Source organism: Anopheles nili, chromosome 2 (assembly GCF_943737925.1).
Source record: "Anopheles nili chromosome 2, idAnoNiliSN_F5_01, whole genome shotgun sequence".
NCBI lineage: Eukaryota > Metazoa > Arthropoda > Insecta > Diptera > Culicidae > Anopheles > Anopheles nili.
The window spans coordinates 48591607-48612183 of NC_071291.1; positions in this window are offsets into that span (position 1 = coordinate 48591607).

Sequence of the window (20577 nt, forward strand, 5' to 3'; positions counted from 1 at the left end):
AATACTGATCATCAATAGCAGAAATCTATCTTGAATATGTAAATAGTTCGTTCGAGATAAACTCCGGCAAATATAATTTCGTAATTTACTGTTGGTATGCATCATACCTCCTTGAAATGTCATAACATTGTAAAAGAAATTGTTTACTTATAGATTGCTCCGACATATGTAAGAGAAAATAGATAATGGTGCTATATGGATAGTGGTTCAAGTAGTTTTAACCTCCATCACACAATCGAAAAATCACTCTCGTTTTACGCGCTTACTTGAATGAATCTTTTCAGTGAGATGGTGTAATGCTTCTACTTCAAAATATCTGTTTGAGTCAACTGTAAAACAACAATCATTCATGCAAATGAAAAGATAAATATTGATCATGAAAGCTATCTTTTGTAGCCTTCTTTATTCTTGAACGATTTCTTAGATAGCCTATAAAATCGCCAATATGGGGTTGGAAAAATTTTATTTCAAAACGAAATTCCAGCTACAGCTTTACATAAAGTATGTTTTGTATATATATATATATATATATATATATATATATATATATATATATATATATATATATATATATATATATATATATATATATATATATATATATATATATATATATATATATATATATATATATATATACGTATATATATATATATATATATATATATATATATATATATATATATAAATATATATATATATATATATATATATATATATATATATATATATATATATATATATATATATATATATATATATATATATATATATTTATATATATATATATATATATATATATATATATATATATATATATATATATATATATATATATATATATATATATATATATATATATATATATATATATATATATATATATATATATATATATATATATATATATATATATATATATATATATATATATATATATATATATATATATATATATATATATATATCTATACCTATATATACATACAGATATAGGTATAGATATATATATATATATATACATATATATAAATATATATATATATATATATATATATATATATATATATATATATATATATATATATATATATATATATATATATATATATATACTAGCTGATAAACCCGATTTCATTCGGGTCGACGTAGTTTGAGGAAAAATAAAGGGGCATTTTTACGTATGCTTGGGTAATTCAATTTTTGATGTGCATTTTATTTTTTTTCTTATTTAGTTGTAATCATTCTATAAACGTTATTCCTAGCTTCGTCTTTGAAGGTTTTCTATTTCAATCAATTCATCTCTCGCTGGTCCTCTTGGCATATCCCTTCCAATTGGTTGTACCTGGCTTTTTCAAAATATCGTTCACTGTTTTATAACAAATCGAGCCTTTTAACCATCTTAGCTATGAAGAAAAGGATTTTTTTCAAGAAAAGGATTTTTTTTATAAAATCCTTTCTTCTCTTGTTGTTTCACAACTTCCATTTAGCTTCATAATCTTTCGCATTTTGCACGTCATCAAATTAGTAAAACATATTTTTTATGCCTTGTGTTTTCCTCTTTAATTCTTTCGGAAATACTTTTTTATACAGTATCATTTGTCTTGGATCCGTCACATAAATTTATTTACATAGCAATAAGGAAATGTAGCATGTTGTTCCATCCTGAGCATGTATGACGTTCAAAATCTTTCTACTTTTCTAACACTTATTCTTATTTTGTCACTGAAGCTACCTGGAAACAGTGTTCCATTTTCCTTTATATTTGATCTGTATTGCTGTTCTCTTTCAAAACTTCATTTCATGTTTGTAAGCATTACGCTCTGAAATCGATATTTAAATTTATTACACCAACCACATTTCCAACGCTACTCAACACAATTAAAAACTGAATCTTACTGAATAACGGCATAGCGCTATGTGTTGCAAAATATTGTACACTTTTAAATGTAAACATGCATGAGAAGAAAATGAGTTGACTTTCTAAGCCCAGTTTAGTGTCTAAATAAATTTTTGAAGAGAGAAAAGTTGCAGGAAACTGGACTGTTTGTTGACGACTTTACATTTTTGTTAATTTCTTTTATTCTGATAATGGAAATTCCTTTCCCGACCATAATGTAAAAGTCACTTGTAAAAAAGAATAAACAAAAAACCATTTTTATCATTGAGCGATATTTGAACATAACAATAAATTAGATTTCCATCCACCCATTTCCGCATTGCAGAATATAATATTTTATAACTTGTTGTATAGACTGTGTTAAGGCGTACATGAAAAGTTGTTGTTAAATTTGACGATATTTGTTACTTTGGGCATTTTTTTTTCAATATTCCGAGCAGGGATTGTATGCCCTTCCACGAATTTGTCTCCAACCGGGAGAGCTGCAACGTCCCATTCTAATTTTCCAGTAAATATTGACATTTTTATGAATTTGCCTCATTTCATTTAAATCGGACATGATTGCCATGCTTGACCATATCTTCCAATACTCTAATAGGAAGAGCTCGTATGGGAGCTCTTGTTTTTAAAATTTTGTGTAAACAGAATCATCCTCACCTAAAATCATCCGGACCAAGCTTTATTGCTATGACGGAATTATTTTCTTGGTAATACAGACAGGAGGTTCTTTGGAAACCTCCCTTTGTTTCCCACTGGCGTAAATAAATCTTCGTCGCGTTATGAATAGGAAGAAGCATTTGTAGCGTGTATCAATCGAATTGGATGCCATGTGTATTTTTCAATATTTTTTATGTATTTGGTAGAGGGAGAAGGACAACCATTTGGTTATCCGCTTGTAGAACTGAAATTTAGAAAGTCTTTGTATTAAGTGATAAAATTATAGTTGATTTCGACGACATATGTACTTCAAAGTGATATTTTATGATTTGTTAAACGGGGTGGGGGTGGGGGGGGGGGGTTGTATGACAGCCCCCCTTTGTTCTTCATTGAAGAGGCTGAAATTTTGCCGGGGTTGATTTAAGCTAATATAACATCTATGTACCAAATTTCAGCCAAATCGGGCGCCATTTATAATTTTAAGCGGATAATATTCATTTTTTATAGGGGGAGATTGTATGGGAGCCACCCTTTGTTCCTCATTGAGATGGCTCAAATTTCGCGAGTATAACTGTTTAGTAATGAAACGTTTATGCTTCAAGTTTCAGCAAAATCGGGCAACGCCTATAATTTTAACGGATAATATTCACTTTTTGGAGGGGGGGTTGTATGGGAGCCCCCCTTTGTTCTTCATTGAGGAGGCTCAAATTTTTCCAGTATTTGTTTGAAGCAATGAAACATCTATGTACCAAATTTCAGCCAAATCAGGCGTCATATAAAATTTTAAGCGGATAATATTCATTTTTAGAAGGGGGGGGTTTGTATGGGAGCCCCCTTTGTTCCCCATTGAGATGGCTCAAATTTTGCGAGTATTGATTTTTAGTAATGAAACGTTTATGCACCAAATTTTAGCTAAATCGGGCATCATTTGTATTTTTAAATGAATATTCGCGAATTGGGGTTGTATGGGAGCCCCCCTTCTGGGGGGCTTTAAAAAAAAAATCAAACGCCCAAATCCGAGACCAATATGCACCTATGTACCAAGTTTGGTGCAAATCGGTTCAGTGATTTAGATTTAGTGATTTAGTGATATAGATTTGTTAGATGGGGGGGGGGGGGGGTAGAGGTGGTTTATATGGGAGCCCCCCTTTTTTCTTCATTGAGGAGGCTGAAATCTTGCCAGTATTTGTTTAAAGTAATAAAACATCTATGTACCAAATTTCAGCCAAATCGGGCGTCATTTATAATTTTAAGCGGATAATATTCATTTTTTGAAGAGGGGGTTTGCATGGGACCCCCCCCCTTTGTTCCCCATTGAAATGGCTCAAATTTTGCGAGTATTAGTTTTTAGTAATGAAACGTTTATGCACCAAATTTCAACAAAATCGGGCTACGACTATAATTTTAAGCGAATAATAATCACTTTTTGGAAAGGGGGGTTGTATGGGAGCCCCCCTTTGTTCTTCATTGAGGAGGCTGAAATTTTGCCAGTATTCGTTTAAAGTAATGAAACATTTATGTACCAAATTTCAGCTTAATCGGGCATCATTTGTATTTTTAAATAAATATTCGCGAATTGGGGTTGTATGGGAGCCCCCCTTTTGGGGGGCTCTAAAAAAAAACAAAAATCAAACGCCCAAATCCGAGACCATTATGCACCTATGTACCAAGTTTGATGCAAATCGGTTCAGTGGAAACCCCATTGAAGCGCGCGCATAGGCACATATATATATATATATACATACAAACATTCATTTTTATTTATAAGATATATATATATATATATATATATATATATATTTTTTTTTTTTTATTATTATTTTTTATAAACATAATATACATATATATATATATATATCTATATATATATATATATATATATATATATATATATATATATATATATATATATATATATATATATATATATATATACATATATATATATATATATATATATATATATATATATATATATATATATATATATATATATATATATATATATATATATATATATATATATACATATATATATATATATATATATATATATATATATATATATAGATATATATATATATAGATATATATATATATATATATATATATATATATATATATATATATATATATATATATATATATATATATATATATATATATACATATATATATATATATATATATATATATATATATATATATATATATATATATATATATATATATATATATATATAGATATATATATATATATATATATATATATATATATATATATATATATATATATATATATATATATATATATTTAACGATTATTATTTTTTATAAACAATTAAGTAATTTTTTGATATTCATATAGGCTTAGTATGGATAATTGCATTATTATGGATAATGCATTGAATTTCATCTTAAAATCGGCCACCTAATGACTGATATGGATTATATTGTATTTATATTTGTAAAACGAATTTACATTTGCGGAATGATTGCTAGTTTTGATGAATTTGTTTTCATCTTGGTATCTTACCTTATACAAGTTCGTACCATTATTCTTATCATCGTAATACGATAATCTTTCAATACATACGCCTCAACGAGTATGTATGATCTAATCCGCTGGGAGTTCAACCAAACGCTGAACGCAGTGTTAAAGAAGCATAGTGGCAATGGGCACTTGAAATACTATTATATCTTCATACATCTCAACCATTATAAATGGTTTTCTATTAATCATGCTGGTTCAATGCTTAAAAGTTCTCTTTATACAATGAGTTTTCTACTTGGTGGTGCTTGATAAGCTTCTTTGATTTGTTCTGTGTGGTGCACAATTGACTTTCTCTCATTTCCACGAATGACAGCCATTCAAGAATTCATATAAGAACTCTGAATCAACATTTTTGAACTATAACATAGTTTTGAACTTAGTTTTGGACAATGTCCATGTCTTAGAGCCGAATGTGAGTACTGGAACTATGAATGTTTTATATAGTTTCAGCATCAGCCGTTGTGATAGGAATTTTGAACAGACAATTTTCCTCAGACTGTAATATGACCGGTGGGCATCCAGCACCCTTGCGCGTAATTCAACTTCAATGCTATTGTTGATGCTGACTTTTGATGTTTTGGATGACTTTGAAGGTATGCTCGCCATCTGTACATCACCCTTACGTAGATTCGCATTTACGTAGATTCAGCAAGGCCGCTGATAAAGCCACCATCATTTTATTTTTTGCCTCGTTTATCTTCAACCCGAGGATCTGATCCACCTACTCTATATGTTTATGAGCTTCTGTTCCATAGAAGAGCCACATACCAATGATGTCTATATCATCAGCGTATGCGAGGATCTTGACTGACGTGTAGAAGATGGTCCCCGAGGTTTCCACTCGTGAGGCTCGAATGGCCCTCTCTAGCGCTACGTTGAAGAAGAGACAAGTCTATCGCCCTGGTGCAGACCCTTATTGGTATCAAATGACCTTGAGAGTTTTCCATTCACAATCCCCTGGCATGTGACTGATGGTTATTTGTATAAGCTTGGTAAGCTTGGCCGAGATTCTAAAGGAGCTCTGATCAGCGGTTGATTTTCCGATTCGGAATCCTCTCCAATAGTTTCCAGATATTTCTTCTACGAACGGAGCAAGTCTTGCAAGACCAGGGCGAAAATTTTATAGGCCATATTCAACACCCCTGTAATTGCATCACTGTAGCTTGTCTCCTTTCTTGTATATGGGATAGATGATACCAAGATTCCAAGCACTAGGCATCGATTCGCTATCCCACACCCCAACGATTTGATGAATTTCTGGTTGCAGTACTGCATCCACAGTTTTGATCAATTCAGCTGATTATCCGTCGGTACTGGGTGTCTTATTGTTCTTCAACCGACTGATTGCTTTTCGGGTTTCATCCATCTATGGCAATAGCATAATACCATCTACTTGTGGAGCCTCTAGTAGCTCGATGAACTGATCGTTTAGTAACTCATCAAAGTATTGAGCCCTTCGCCAAAGGACCTCTGGCTATTCAAATTTCCATCCTTACTTCGACAGCAACTCACCTTAAGTATAAAAGTATTTCTATGACCTGTTATCTATTTGTGTTTGAGGGTGCGGTGTACTCGTGTTTCTTCTCGTCTGAGCCGTATATATTCCTTCATGCCGGCGATCTAAACTGCTGCTTCATTGCTCGAGACGTGTAGATCTTACATTTCGACACAAGTGTACGTTCGTCGTCGAACCAGCCAGATTTACGCTACCCCACTACCTTAGTTTTTAGAGCCTTGAAAATTTGCCTCACAGCGCAGAGTGCCGACGCACAGGTTGCCCGGTTCCCACGCTGTTAACCACCCCCCCCCCCTCTTCCACCCCCCCCCCTATCCCTTGCTGTCACTAAACTTAGAATCCTTGGGATCATTGATAGTACGAAAAATTTCTATCTCAAACTGGAGTGAGAGTATGATGGCTGTTCACAATATGATACAAAAATTTGTATCGGTGATTTTATCACTCAAGTCGGACGTGAGCAAGCATTCAAAAAGAAGGTCTTATATACATCATCTAACAAGCGACAATAGTCTACTTCTTATCCATTATTGTCTCTCCATTGGGTTGTCTCTGGTGACCATGAGATTTGCGATGCATTCGCAGCTCATTTTGCTTCTCTGTTCTCAAAAGGTAACATGGACCAACACTGCCTTGCGTGTGCCCTGGAGCCCATTTGCGAAGGAGTTTCCTTGCCCTTGTCTGTGTTTTCTGAAGAGCAGGTCTGCTTGGCTATCGACGATTTGAAACTTTCCTATGCGTCTGGGCCTGACTACATTCCCAGCGCTATAATCATAAACTCTGATTCCAGTCTTGACGTCGCTATTCAACAGATCCTTGCAGTTGGAACATTTCCCAGCCTGTGGATATCGCTTCCGGTGTTTAAGAAAGGGCTTATGTTCAAACTACCGCGGAATCTCCATGCTGTGCTCCTGTAGCAAACTGTTCGAGCTCCTGGTTGCGAGATACCTTATGCTTGGTTTTAAGCATTCATTAAGTTTTGACCAACATGGTTTCCTGCCAAACCGCTAAATCGAGACTAATTTAATAAGCTTTTTGAGTCACTGCTACGCCTATCTGGACAAAGGCTTGCAAGTTGATGCCATCTATACTGATTTTCACGCGGCTTTTGACTCGGTCAACCATGCTCTACTTCTGGCCAAGATATCTAAATATGGAGTAAATGTAGAGCTGGTGCGGTGGCTCAAAAGCTTTCTAACCAATAGGCGCATCTTGGTCAACATTGGTGATGCTTTCTCGTCTCTATTCTCGAACTCATCTGGAGTGCCGCAGGGCAGCATTCTGGGACCGTTTCTTTTTACGGTTTTTATCAACGACATTATGCTATGTATTCCTGACGCTACGAAGCTGTTGTATGCTAACGACCTCAAAGTTTTCTCTCATGTGCAAGGACTCGACGGCTGCCAGAGGTTGCAACATTGCCTTGACCATCTGTATTTGTGGTGCGTGACAAACTGTTTAACCATCAATGTAAACAAGTGCTGTGTAGTGTCTTTTTCCAGAAAAAAGGCTTGTGTTTCATTTGACTACTCGCTGTCAGGAATTTCAATTCCTCGTGCTATTAAAGTTAGAGACCTCGGCGTTTTATTAGACCAGAAGCTAGTTTTGACTAATCATTACAACTACATTTATTTAAAAGCATTTCGTACACTAGGCTTTATCTTAAGAGTATCTAGAGAGCTCTCAAATGACCCTTTACGCTGAAAAGCCTTTACTGCAACTTGCAACTAAAATTATATATAATCGGATGGCTTGGACTAGCAGGGTTAAGGCTAACTACAGAACGAGGTGTTTACTCTTTGGTCTTGAATCGCTTGATCATAGAAGGAAAATAGCCAATAGTATGTTTGTATTTAAATTACTAAATGCACATCTTGACGCTCCTTCGATTCTAAGTAATAGCTTTTGACGCCAAGTAAATCACTTAGACCCAGGCAGTTGCTTTCAATTCACTTCCGGCGTAGATAGTACGGCACGACTGACCCTTTGATACAAATGGCTAAAGCGTTCAATGAAATGTCTCATGCGATTGATTTTTAACTTGTGTATGTTCAGTGTTAAAATGCGTCTTCGTGACTTTTACGGTTTATGAGTTGTGTGCCTCTGTGATTGTTCATGTTTACTTTGAGCCATTTTTGTTAGGCGGTTTTATGTTAAGCATTTTGTTAAGCGTATTTTGTTCAAAGAGTTTTGTAGGCCTCATGTGCTGGAAAACATAGCGTTAATAAATAAATAAATTAATAATAAATTAAGTGTTAATAACTTATGTTTTTTGACAAATTGTGGAACAAGCCATTAGCATATAAACCGATCAGCCAGACAAAAAAGTAATGGTTCGATGAAGAGTACAGGTTACCACTATCCGAGAAGACTGCCGTGGGCAACCGCATGCTCCAACACGAAACCCGTCAAAACATAAGAAACTGTAAACAACTAAAAAGGCAACAAACTTCGTTTTGAGCTCAAACAAAAGACGCCTAGAAGACTCGGATGAGCAGCTGATGTAGCAGCTATCTCAGTTGAGGGAGCCTCATAAGTTCTACAGTATATTGAGTACACCTTTGAGCGATTTTACGCCCAGAACTTCATTATGACGTCATGTGGTGGCGAATGTGAACGGAAGAACGAGAGGTGATCGACAGATGATAGTGCTACTTCAACGGGCATGGATAAAAACCGGAAAGTACCGAAATAGACGTTATCCGTTATCAGGCGCTACAACCGCTTGGCGGTCTGGGCCTGCTCCAGGAGAAACCGGAACCGCTCGCGGTCGAGCGCCGTCGTCTGCCAATCGTTGATCCCGGCCTTTTTGGCGGACGCATCCACGCCATCACTCCATCTCAGTTTGGGCCTACCACGCCTCCTCTGTCCATGTGGGCAGCCTAAAAGGACTTTACGGGCTGGGTCGTCCGGTGCCATTCTAATGACATGACCAGCCCACCGGAGCCTGGCGAGTCTAATTCGCTGCACGACAGTGAGGCTATCGTACAGTTCGTAGAGCTCGTCATTGTATCGGCTCCTCCATTGTCCTTCCACACATACGGGGCCAAAAATCCTTCTGAGCATCTTCCTCTCGAACGCGGCTAAGAGGGTTTCGTCAGTTTTGGACAAGGTCCATGTCTCAGAGGCGTATGTGAGTACTGGAACTATGAGTGTTTTATATAGTTCCAGCTTCAGCCGTCGCGACAGGTATTTTGAGTGGAGAAGTTTCCTCAGGCTGTAGTATGACCGGTTGACTGCCAGCACCCTTGCGCGTAATTCAACTTCTATGCTACTGTTGGTGCTGACTTTTGACCCAAGATAGGTGAAGTTTTGGACGACTTCAAAGGTTCGCTCACCTATCTGTACGTCACCCCTGCGTAGACTCGCATTAGTATTTGTTAGCAGGGCCGCTGACGGTGCCACCATCATTTTGGTTTTTGCCTCGTTAATCTCCAAACCGAGGTTCTCAGCCGCCTGCTCAATCCGTTTGTAAGCCTCTGCTACATAGGAGAGCCGCAAACCAATGATGTCTATGTCATCAGCGTATGCCAGAATCTGGATTGACTTGTAGAAGATGGTCCCCGAGGTTTCCACTCCTGAGTCTCGGATGGCCCTCTCTAGCGCCAGGTTGAAAAGGAGACAGGCAAGCCCATCGCCCTGGCGCAGACCCTTGGTGGTAGCAAAGGGCCTTGAGAGTTTTCCATCCACCATCACCTGGCATGTGACGTTGGTCATGGTCATTTTAACAAGCCTGGTAAGCTTGGCCGGGATTCCAAAAGAGCTCATTGCGTCGTAAAGTTTTACCCTGGCTATGCTGTCGTATGCGGCTTTGAAGTCTATGAAGAGATGGAAAGATTGGAGCTGTTGCTCCGACATCTTCTCCAAGATCTGCCGCATGGTGAAGATCTGGTCAGCGGTTGATTTTCCTTTTCGGAATCCCCTCTGATAGTTTCCCACTATCTCTTCTACGAATGGGACAAGTCTCTCTTGCAAGACTAAGGAGAAGATCTTATAGGCGGTATTCAACACCGTAATACCCCTGTAATTGCTGCACTGTAGCCTGTCTCCTTTCTTGTATATGGGATAGATGATACCAAGATTCCAATCACAAGGTATCGATTCGCTATCCCACACCTCAGTAATTATTTGATGAATTTCGCGTTCAAGTGCTGCACCTCCGTTTTTGATCAGTTCGGCTGATATTCCGTCGGTGCCGGGTGCTTTATTATTCTTCAACCGACGGATTGCTTTTCGGGTTTCGTCCATGCTAGGTGGCAGTAGCATGACATCATCCGCTAGTGGAGCCTCTAGCTGTTCGTTGAACTGATCATTTAGTAATTCATCAAAATACTGAGCCCATCGCGAGAGGACCTCTGGCTGGTAGCTGACCAGATTTCCATCCTTATTTCGACAACAGGTCACCTTAGGTATAAAGGTTTTTCGATGACCTGCTATCTCTTGGTAAAACTTTTTTCCTGGGCCGTATCGCACTCTGATTCCTTGGAGCTCCTGCACTCGTTGTTCTTCCCACTGATGTTTCTTGGTGCGGTGTACTCTTTTTTCTTCTCGTCTGAGCCGTATGTAATTCTCTGCGCATGCCCGCGTTCTATGCCGCTGCTGCATTGCTCGGTATGCGCAGTTCTTACGTTCCGTCACAAGTCTACATTCGTCGTCGAACCAGCCAGATTTGGTGTTGCCCCGACGTGGTGGTAGTGTGGATTTTGCACAGTTCAATATCTTTGTTTTTAGAGCGCTCCACCGTTCGCTCGTAGTGTTGTATGGATTTGCTGGTAATAGAGACTCACCTAAAGCGGATTCGAATGCCTGTTGGACTTTAGCGTCCTTTAGGGAGTCCGTGTTGAGCCGGGCCTGCATTTTTTCCTCATCCCCTTTGTCACGGGGACGGGCGATTCTGCAACGTATCACTAAGCCAACCAGATAGTGATCGGAATCGATGTTGGCTCCTCTATAGGTTCTGACGTTTAACAGGCTCGACTGTCTTCGGCGGCTTATCAGCACGTGGTCGATCTGGTTGGAGGTGGCTCCATCTGGGGACACCCAAGTAGCTTTGTGGATGTCCCGACGCGCAAACTTGGTACTTCCCACAACCAGATTACTTGCTGCTGCAAGTTGGACCAATCTATTACCATTGTCATTACTGTGCTCATGTAGGCTGTGATCACCAATGTATTGACGTCTATCGAAATAGACGTAGGAAACAAAAATAGTATTAACAATCATCTTAAGAATCTTTATTTGATTACAGACTGCTGAAACAAGGCTTTGCTCCGCCGAGTACTGATTTGAAAAGAAAGCCAATACCGCATGCTGTTAGTCGGATCGACCTTTGCCCCTGGCAACGACCTCTCTCGGCCAGTCGCTTCGGGCCCGCTCTCACCAAAGCCATATCCTTGATAGCGCCCCTAGCGTCTAATATCACTCAGAGTCGCTGAAGTGTTCACCTTGATCCGAGTGACAAGCCGTTGCCTAAGTGACACCGGGTTTCGAGCAGTCGCTTAAGTGACAAGTACGGAGCAACAACTAGGACGTTAGTGACAAGGTGTCCTGCCGTATATGTATGTTGAAATTATTATTTTCATCTTCCCACGAAAGGTTTTTTATATATATTCTTTTGAGAACCCATGAACACATCGGTTGAGTCGAAATTTCGCTGTTCTTTGTATATACTAAGAACTTATCCTAAATTTCCCTTCTCTGCGTGAAAATTACGAATAAGCATACGTGCATAATTTTAATCAAATTAGACGTCATTTGTCTTGTATGGGAGCTTCCGTATGCTCTCCACTGAGAAAGTTGAAAAAGCAGAAACATATGTGCAAAATTAGTGCAGTTGAGTCAAACTACATTAGTTTGAAAAAAATCTGCCTTATCGTGCATTCACAACACAACATTACACAACAGAACTTAGAACTTAGTTTAGTGAGCTTTATCATCACAGGGCTGCTGATTCAGGTGACATTACATGCAAGTAGAAGTTTTTTGACAAAAAAGCGTTGGTAGTGTGATATAGATTCACTTTACTTGATATCTTGAACTGTGTTTATTTTTACATACTCTCATACGCTTATACTCGTTTTAACCCTAGATTACATCTCCTCCCCCCCCCCCCCTCCCTCACCCTAACCCGTTGCTTTATTGAAGACTAGCTGATAAACCCGATTTCATTCGGGTCGACGTAGTTTTAGGAAACATAAAGGGTCATTTTTACGTATACTGGTGTAGTTCAATTTTTGGTGTGTATATCCCTTTTTCTCATTTAGTTGTATCGATTGTTTTTACGTGATTCCTAGCTTCGTCATTCAAGGTTTTCTATTTCATTTAATTCATCTTTCTCTGTTGATCTTGACACATTTTATCCAATTGGCTATACCGTGCTTTTTCGAACTGTCCTGCATTCATTTTTTAACAAATCTAACGTTTAAACCATGTTAGCTTTCAAGGAAAGGATTATATATCAAATCCTTTCTTCTCTTTTTGTTTCAAGCTACCATTTCTCTTCATAATCTTCGCTTCGTATGACCAACACGTTCCTCACAAAAATTTTCTCCCTAATCTTTCGCATCTTTCACGTCATGAATTTAGTAAAACCTATTTTTTATGCCTAGTGTTTTCCGCTTAAACTCTTTCGAAAATCCTTTTTTATCACTACCATTTTTCTTGGATGCGTCATATCAATTTATTTGCATAACAATGAGGAAAAGTAGCATGTGGTTCCATTTTGAGCATGCATGACGATCAAATTCTTTCTACTTTTCTATTTCTTATTCTTATTTCGTCACTGATGCTGCCTGGAAACAATTTTCCATTTCTTTTATATTTCATCTGTATTGCTGTTACTTTCAAAAAGCCATTCCATGTTCGTAAACATTACGCTTTGAAATCCATATTTAAATTTATTTCACCAACCACATTTCCAACGTATCTCAACACAATTTAAAAGTGAATCTTAATGAATAAGGGCATAGCGTTATGTACAACAATATGTTGATAAATATTTTACACTTTTAAATTGTGACATGCGTGCAGTGAAGAATAGTTGAGTTTCTTATTGCAGTTTAGTGTCTAAATAAACGGTAGAAGAGAGAAAAGCTGCAGGAAACTGAACTGTTTGTTGACGTCTTTACATTTTTGTGAATTTCTTTTATTCTGGAAATGGAAATTCCTTTCCCGTCCATAATGTAAAAGTTACTCGTTAGAAAGAATAAACAAAAAAGATTTGTATCGATGAGCGATTTTTGAACATTCCAATAAATAAGGGTTGCATACCGCTGTTTCCGCATTGGAGAAAATGATATTTTGCTACTTGTTGCATAGACTGTGTTAGGGCGTACATGAAAAGTTGTTGTTAAATTTGACGATATTTGTTATTTTGGGCATTTTTTATTCCAATTTTCCGAATAGGTATTGTTTGCCCCCCGCTCTGTTAATGGGTTAGGATCCGACGCCTCTAGAAGGCTACACAGGCTCTCCTTTCCAACTCCTATTCCGTCACGTCCCCGACGTGCAGAGCGGTAACATGTATCATCGTATATCTAAGCTTGGGTAAACGGGCTGGTTCCAACCCCTTGGGCGGATGGTGGCGCATGGCTAAACAGGAGGGGGGTGGGCAGCGCGGGTAACCGGGCTGTCTGAACGTCGGGGGGACAGCCAGACGCTAAACTTAACTGCTCCGAGGCCCTCCAGAGGTACTGGGGGCTCGAGCGCGGGGCCAGTCACCCTGCCTCGAGTAAGAACACGACTACGAAAAGCATCATGGAGAACCTTCGAACTGGACTCAACGGCAACCGACCCCTGCAACGCCCCCGGACATTGATAATGGGCTCATGGAACGTACGCACTCTGCACAGAGCCGGAGCCTTGAAGCAACTAGATGACGCCCTAGCCACACTGAACATGGACCTTGTAGCACTACAAGAAATACGATGGCTAGGGAATGGTGTGCTAAACAGACGTGGTGAAAAACGGTACCACTTGTACTACAGCTGCCACGACCGCCACCATATGCTCGGAACGGGTTTCGCCGTGGGTCCGCGGCTGAAATCCGAGGTCATCGACTTCAAGGCTATAGACGATAGGCTATGCACCCTGCGCATGCGAGGCAAATTCTTCAACATCAGCCTCATAAACGTTCACGCCCCTACCGAAGACAAAGACGAAGAGGAGAAGGACCTTTTCTACGGCCGTCTCGCAAAAATCATTGATAAGTGCCCTAAGCATGACCTCAAAATCATCTTGGGGGACTTCAATGCAAAAGTCGGTAGGGAGCCAATGTATCGCCAATACATTGGTGATCACAGTCTACATGAGCACAGTAATGACAATGGTAATAGATTGGTCCAACTTGCAGCAGCAAGTAATCTGGTTGTGGGAAGTACCAAGTTTGCGCGTCGGGACATCCACAAAGCTACTTGGGTGTCCCCAGATGGAGCCACCTCCAACCAGATCGACCACGTGCTGATAAGCCGCCGAAGACAGTCGAGCCTGTTAAACGTCAGAACCTATAGAGGAGCCAACATCGATTCCGATCACTATCTGGTTGGCTTAGTGATACGTTGCAGAATCGCCCGTCCCCGTGACAAAGGGGATGAGGAAAAAATGCAGGCCCGGCTCAACACGGACTCCCTAAAGGACGCTAAAGTCCAACAGGCATTCGAATCCGCTTTAGGTGAGTCTCTATTACCAGCAAATCCATACAACACTACGAGCGAACGGTGGAGCGCTCTAAAAACAAAGATATTGAACTGTGCAAAATCCACACTACCACCACGTCGGGGCAACACCAAATCTGGCTGGTTCGACGACGAATGTAGACTTGTGACGGAACGTAAGAACTGCGCATACCGAGCAATGCAGCAGCGGCATAGAACGCGGGCATGCGCAGAGAATTACATACGGCTCAGACGAGAAGAAAAAAGAGTACACCGCACCAAGAAACATCAGTGGGAAGAACAACGAGTGCAGGAGCTCCAAGGAATCAGAGTGCGATACGGCCCAGGAAAAAAGTTTTACCAAGAGATAGCAGGTCATCGAAAAACCTTTATACCTAAGGTGACCTGTTGTCGAAATAAGGATGGAAATCTGGTCAGCTACCAGCCAGAGGTCCTCTCGCGATGGGCTCAGTATTTTGATGAATTACTAAATGATCAGTTCAACGAACAGCTAGAGGCTCCACTAGCGGATGATGTCATGCTACTGCCACCTAGCATGGACGAAACCCGAAAAGCAATCCGTCGGTTGAAGAATAATAAAGCACCCGGCACCGACGGAATATCAGCCGAACTGATCAAAAACGGAGGTGCAGCACTTGAACGCGAAATTCATCAAATAATTACTGAGGTGTGGGATAGCGAATCGATACCTTGTGATTGGAATCTTGGTATCATCTATCCCATATACAAGAAAGGAGACAGGCTACAGTGCAGCAATTACAGGGGTATTACGGTGTTGAATACCGCCTATAAGATCTTCTCCTTAGTCTTGCAAGAGAGACTTGTCCCATTCGTAGAAGAGATAGTGGGAAACTATCAGAGGGGATTCCGAAAAGGAAAATCAACCGCTGACCAGATCTTCACCATGCGGCAGATCTTGGAGAAGATGGCGGAGCAACAGCTCCAATCTTTCCATCTCTTCATAGACTTCAAAGCCGCATACGACAGCATAGCCAGGGTAAAACTTTACGACGCAATGAGCTCTTTTGGAATCCCGGCCAAGCTTACCAGGCTTGTTAAAATGACCATGACCAACGTCACATGCCAGGTGATGGTGGATGGAAAACTCTCAAGGCCCTTTGCTACCACCAAGGGTCTGCGCCAGGGCGATGGGCTTGCCTGTCTCCTTTTCAACCTGGCGCTAGAGAGGGCCATCCGAGACTCAGGAGTGGAAACCTCGGGGACCATCTTCTACAAGTCAATCCAGATTCTGGCATACGCTGATGACATAGACATCATTGGTTTGCGGCTCTCCTATGTAGCAGAGGCTTACAAACGGATTGAGCAGGCGACTGAGAACCTCGGTTTGGAGATTAACGAGGCAAAAACCAAAATGATGGTGGCACCGTCAGCGGCCCTGCTAACAAATACTAATGCGAGTCTACGCAGGGGTGACGTACAGATAGGTGAGCGAACCTTTGAAGTCGTCCAAAACTTCACCTATCTTGGGTCAAAAGTCAGCACCAACAGTAGCATAGAAGTTGAATTACACGCAAGGGTGCTGGCAGCCAACCGGTCATACTACAGCCTGAGGAAACTTCTCCACTCAAAATACCTGTCCCGACGGCTGAAGCTGGAACTATATAAAACACTCATAGTTCCAGTACTCACATACGCCTCTGAGACATGGACCTTGTCCAAAACTGACGAAACCCTCTTAGCCGCGTTCGAGAGGAAGATGCTCAGAAGGATTTTCGGCCCCGTATGTGTGGAAGGACAATGGAGGAGCCGATACAATGACGAGCTCTACGAACTGTACGATAGCCTCACTGTCGTGCAGCGAATTAGACTCGCCAGGCTCCGGTGGGCTGGTCATGTCATTAGAATGGCACCGGACGACCCAGCCCGTAAAGTCCTTTTAGGCTGCCCACATGGACAGAGGAGGCGTGGTAGGCCCAAACTGAGATGGAGTGATGGCGTGGATGCGTCCGCCAAAAAGGCCGGGATCAACGATTGGCAGACGACGGCGCTCGACCGCGAGCGGTTCCGGTTTCTCCTGGAGCAGGCCAAGACCGCCAAGCGGTTGTAGCGCCTGATAAATAAAAAAAAATTGTTTGCCCCCCACCAATTTGATTCCACCCGGGAGAGCTGCAACGTCACCATTCTAATTTTCCAGTAAATATGGACATTTTAAGGAATTTGTCTCATTTCATTTAAATCGGACATGATTGCTATGCTTGACCATATTTTCCAATACTCTAATAGGAAGAGCTCGTATGGGAGCTCGTTTTTTAAATTTTGTGTAAAAAGAATCATCCTCACCTAAAATCATCCGGACCAAGCTTTAGTGCTATGACCGAATTATTTTCTTTGTGATACCGACAGGAGGTTCTTTGGAAACCTTCCAAAGCATTTCGCACTGGCGTAAATGAATTTTCGTCGCACTATGAATAGGAAGAAGCATTTGTACCGCGTTTCAATCGAATTTAAGCCATATGTATTTTTCAATAACTTTTCTGTGTTTGGTAGAGGGAGAGGGTTATCCGCTTGTAGAACTGGAATTTTGAAAGTCTTATTAAGTGATAAAATTTTAGTTGATTTCGACGACATATGTACTTCACAGTGATATTTTATGATGAAAAGATATACCAAACCGGGAAACTTATACTTCATCACATATTGTATAGAGAGTTTTAAGAAATGCATACGCAATATTTAGGTTAAATCAATGTCATTTGTATTCAACGATTTTCAATTACTGTGAAATTGTACTCTTTTATCCACTGAGGGGGCAGGAGGGTTAGGCTTTTTACAAACAGATTCATAAAAACATGTTCAGACAAATTGGTCATCGTTTGAATTTTGTATAGCAATTAACAGACCTACATATTATTTCATAATAAGGGCAGCGAATGGTATAGAAGATGCCCGTTTTTTCTTCGGGGTAACTGAAGCTTTAGTTTCTGCTCGAAACGTTAAAAGAAATATGTTTGTCGAATTGCGGATATTTCGGTCTTCATTTGTATTTTGCCCCCCTTTTTTGTGGTTGTGTTTTTGTGTTGTATTTTGCCCCCTTTTTGTGGTTGTATAGAAGCCCTTCCTTTTTTCTTGATCGGAGCTGCCGAAACTTTTGATTCTTTTGCAAAATATAGATGCATTTGTGCTAAATTTCGACCAGATCTGTGTTTTGTATTTTTAAGTGAATAATATTGCCTTCTATGATAGGGGGTTGTATGGGAGCCCCCATTTGTTCCCCACCGAAGTATCTAATGATTTGGAATCTTTTATAAAATTGAAAAAGATACATGCATCCTGAATTTTAATCAAACCGGTGGTTTTTTGTATTGTTTAGTAATTATTATAGATTCGTTAGGCGGGGGGATTTTGTATGGAAGCCCTCCTTTTTATCTCACGGGAGTGGATGAAGCTTTGAATACTTTTGCCGAATGTAAAAAGAAATATGTTTGCAAAATTTCAGAAAAATTGGTCATCATTTATAGATTTAAGCGAATAATATTAACTTTTGGGGGGGGGGGGGTTGTATGGGAGCCCCCTTTTGTTCTTCATTGAGGAGGCTGAAATTTTGCCAGTATTTGTTTAAAGTAATAAAACATCTATGTACTAAATTTCAGCCAAATCGGGCGTCATCTATAATTTTAAGCGGATAATATTCATTTTTTGAGGGGGGGTTTGCATGGGAGCCCCCCTTTGTTCCCCATTGAGATGGCTCAAATTTTGCGAGTATTAGTTTTTAGTAATGAAACATTTATGTACCAAATTTCAGCTAAATCGGGCATCATTTGTATTTTTAAATGAATATTCGCGAATTGGGGTTGTATGGGAGCCCCCCTTTTGGGGGGCTCTAAAACAAAAATCAAACGCCTAAATCCGAGACCATTATACACCTATGTACTAAGTTTGGTGCAAATCGGTTCAATGGAAACCCCATTGAAGCGCGCGCATAGGCACATATATATATATATATATATATATATATATATATATATATATATATATATATATATATATATATATATATATATATATATATATATATATATATGTGTGTATATATATATATATATATATATATATATATATATATATATATATATATATATATATATATATGTGTGTATATATATATATATATATATATATATATATATATATATATATATATATATATATACAAACATCCATTTTTATTTATAAGATTCATCTGCTTCAAACACGTTAACCTTCTATTACCCTTGTCGTTCAATGAGCACTAAGTTTTATTCTTCCTTGAAGTCGCAACAGCTTCTTCATCATCTTTGGCCCGCTCGCATTGTAGAGTACGTCACGCTGACATGACCTAGTTAGCAATCAATTTCGAGGAAACTCGAAGCGCATCCGGATTTACCGACAAAAATTGTTATCCCAAGTACTGAGATAGCATAACTCCTCTTGAAGCATATCCGCCTTGAGGTCGCCGCCGTCGATCGCTACACTGCTTTATAACGTGATCATCAGCCACATCCTTAAGGCTTCGCGTATTAGTTGGGTTTCCTAGGATGTTAATGTTATTCGCAAAGCCAAGGAATTAGGTAGATCGAGTAAAATCGTCCGCGCTTCTCATGACACTTCAAGAGGTATATTGAACAACAAACAAAAGAGTCCATCACCTTGCCTCATTCCTCAGTGAGATTCAAATGGTTCCGGCCGTATATTCGGCATTCGTACTGTACCCCGTCCATAATTGCCTTTAAAAAAAATGTGATGCTGCATGGTATTCCATAGCTCCATCGTATCTATGGTATCGTAAGTATCTACTGTGGTACTGAGGTCGATGAGCGATGGGGTGGAGCGTTGACATTTGGTGCTCTCGGCACAATTTTAATCATTTGGTGATTTCTGGGGGATCTGGATAAGAGTGAAGGTTTGGTCGATCGTCGATTTTCCTCACTGCAGCATGCGGCTACGCTGTGCAGATTTCTCGACACTCATCGTCAATCCACTGCTTTCTCTGGTTAGGCGTCATGTAGTCGACATATCGGTGCTGCGGTGCTCCCCATGACATTCTTCACATCATGTTCAGGGCAGCGATTGTCCAGCCCTAGCACTCCTTAACTGCTCTTAGAAATTTTGCTTATTAACATCGGTTTTCCTAAGGTGAGCACATTAATAATGCCAAGGTTGAAAAACTGGCCTCGACTTTGTAGTCTGTAACATTTTGTTGCTGATTGGCTACCACCCCATCGCTCTCTTGTGCATCTCACCTATCACCAGGTTCGCCATATCGAAATCTTCACAATAC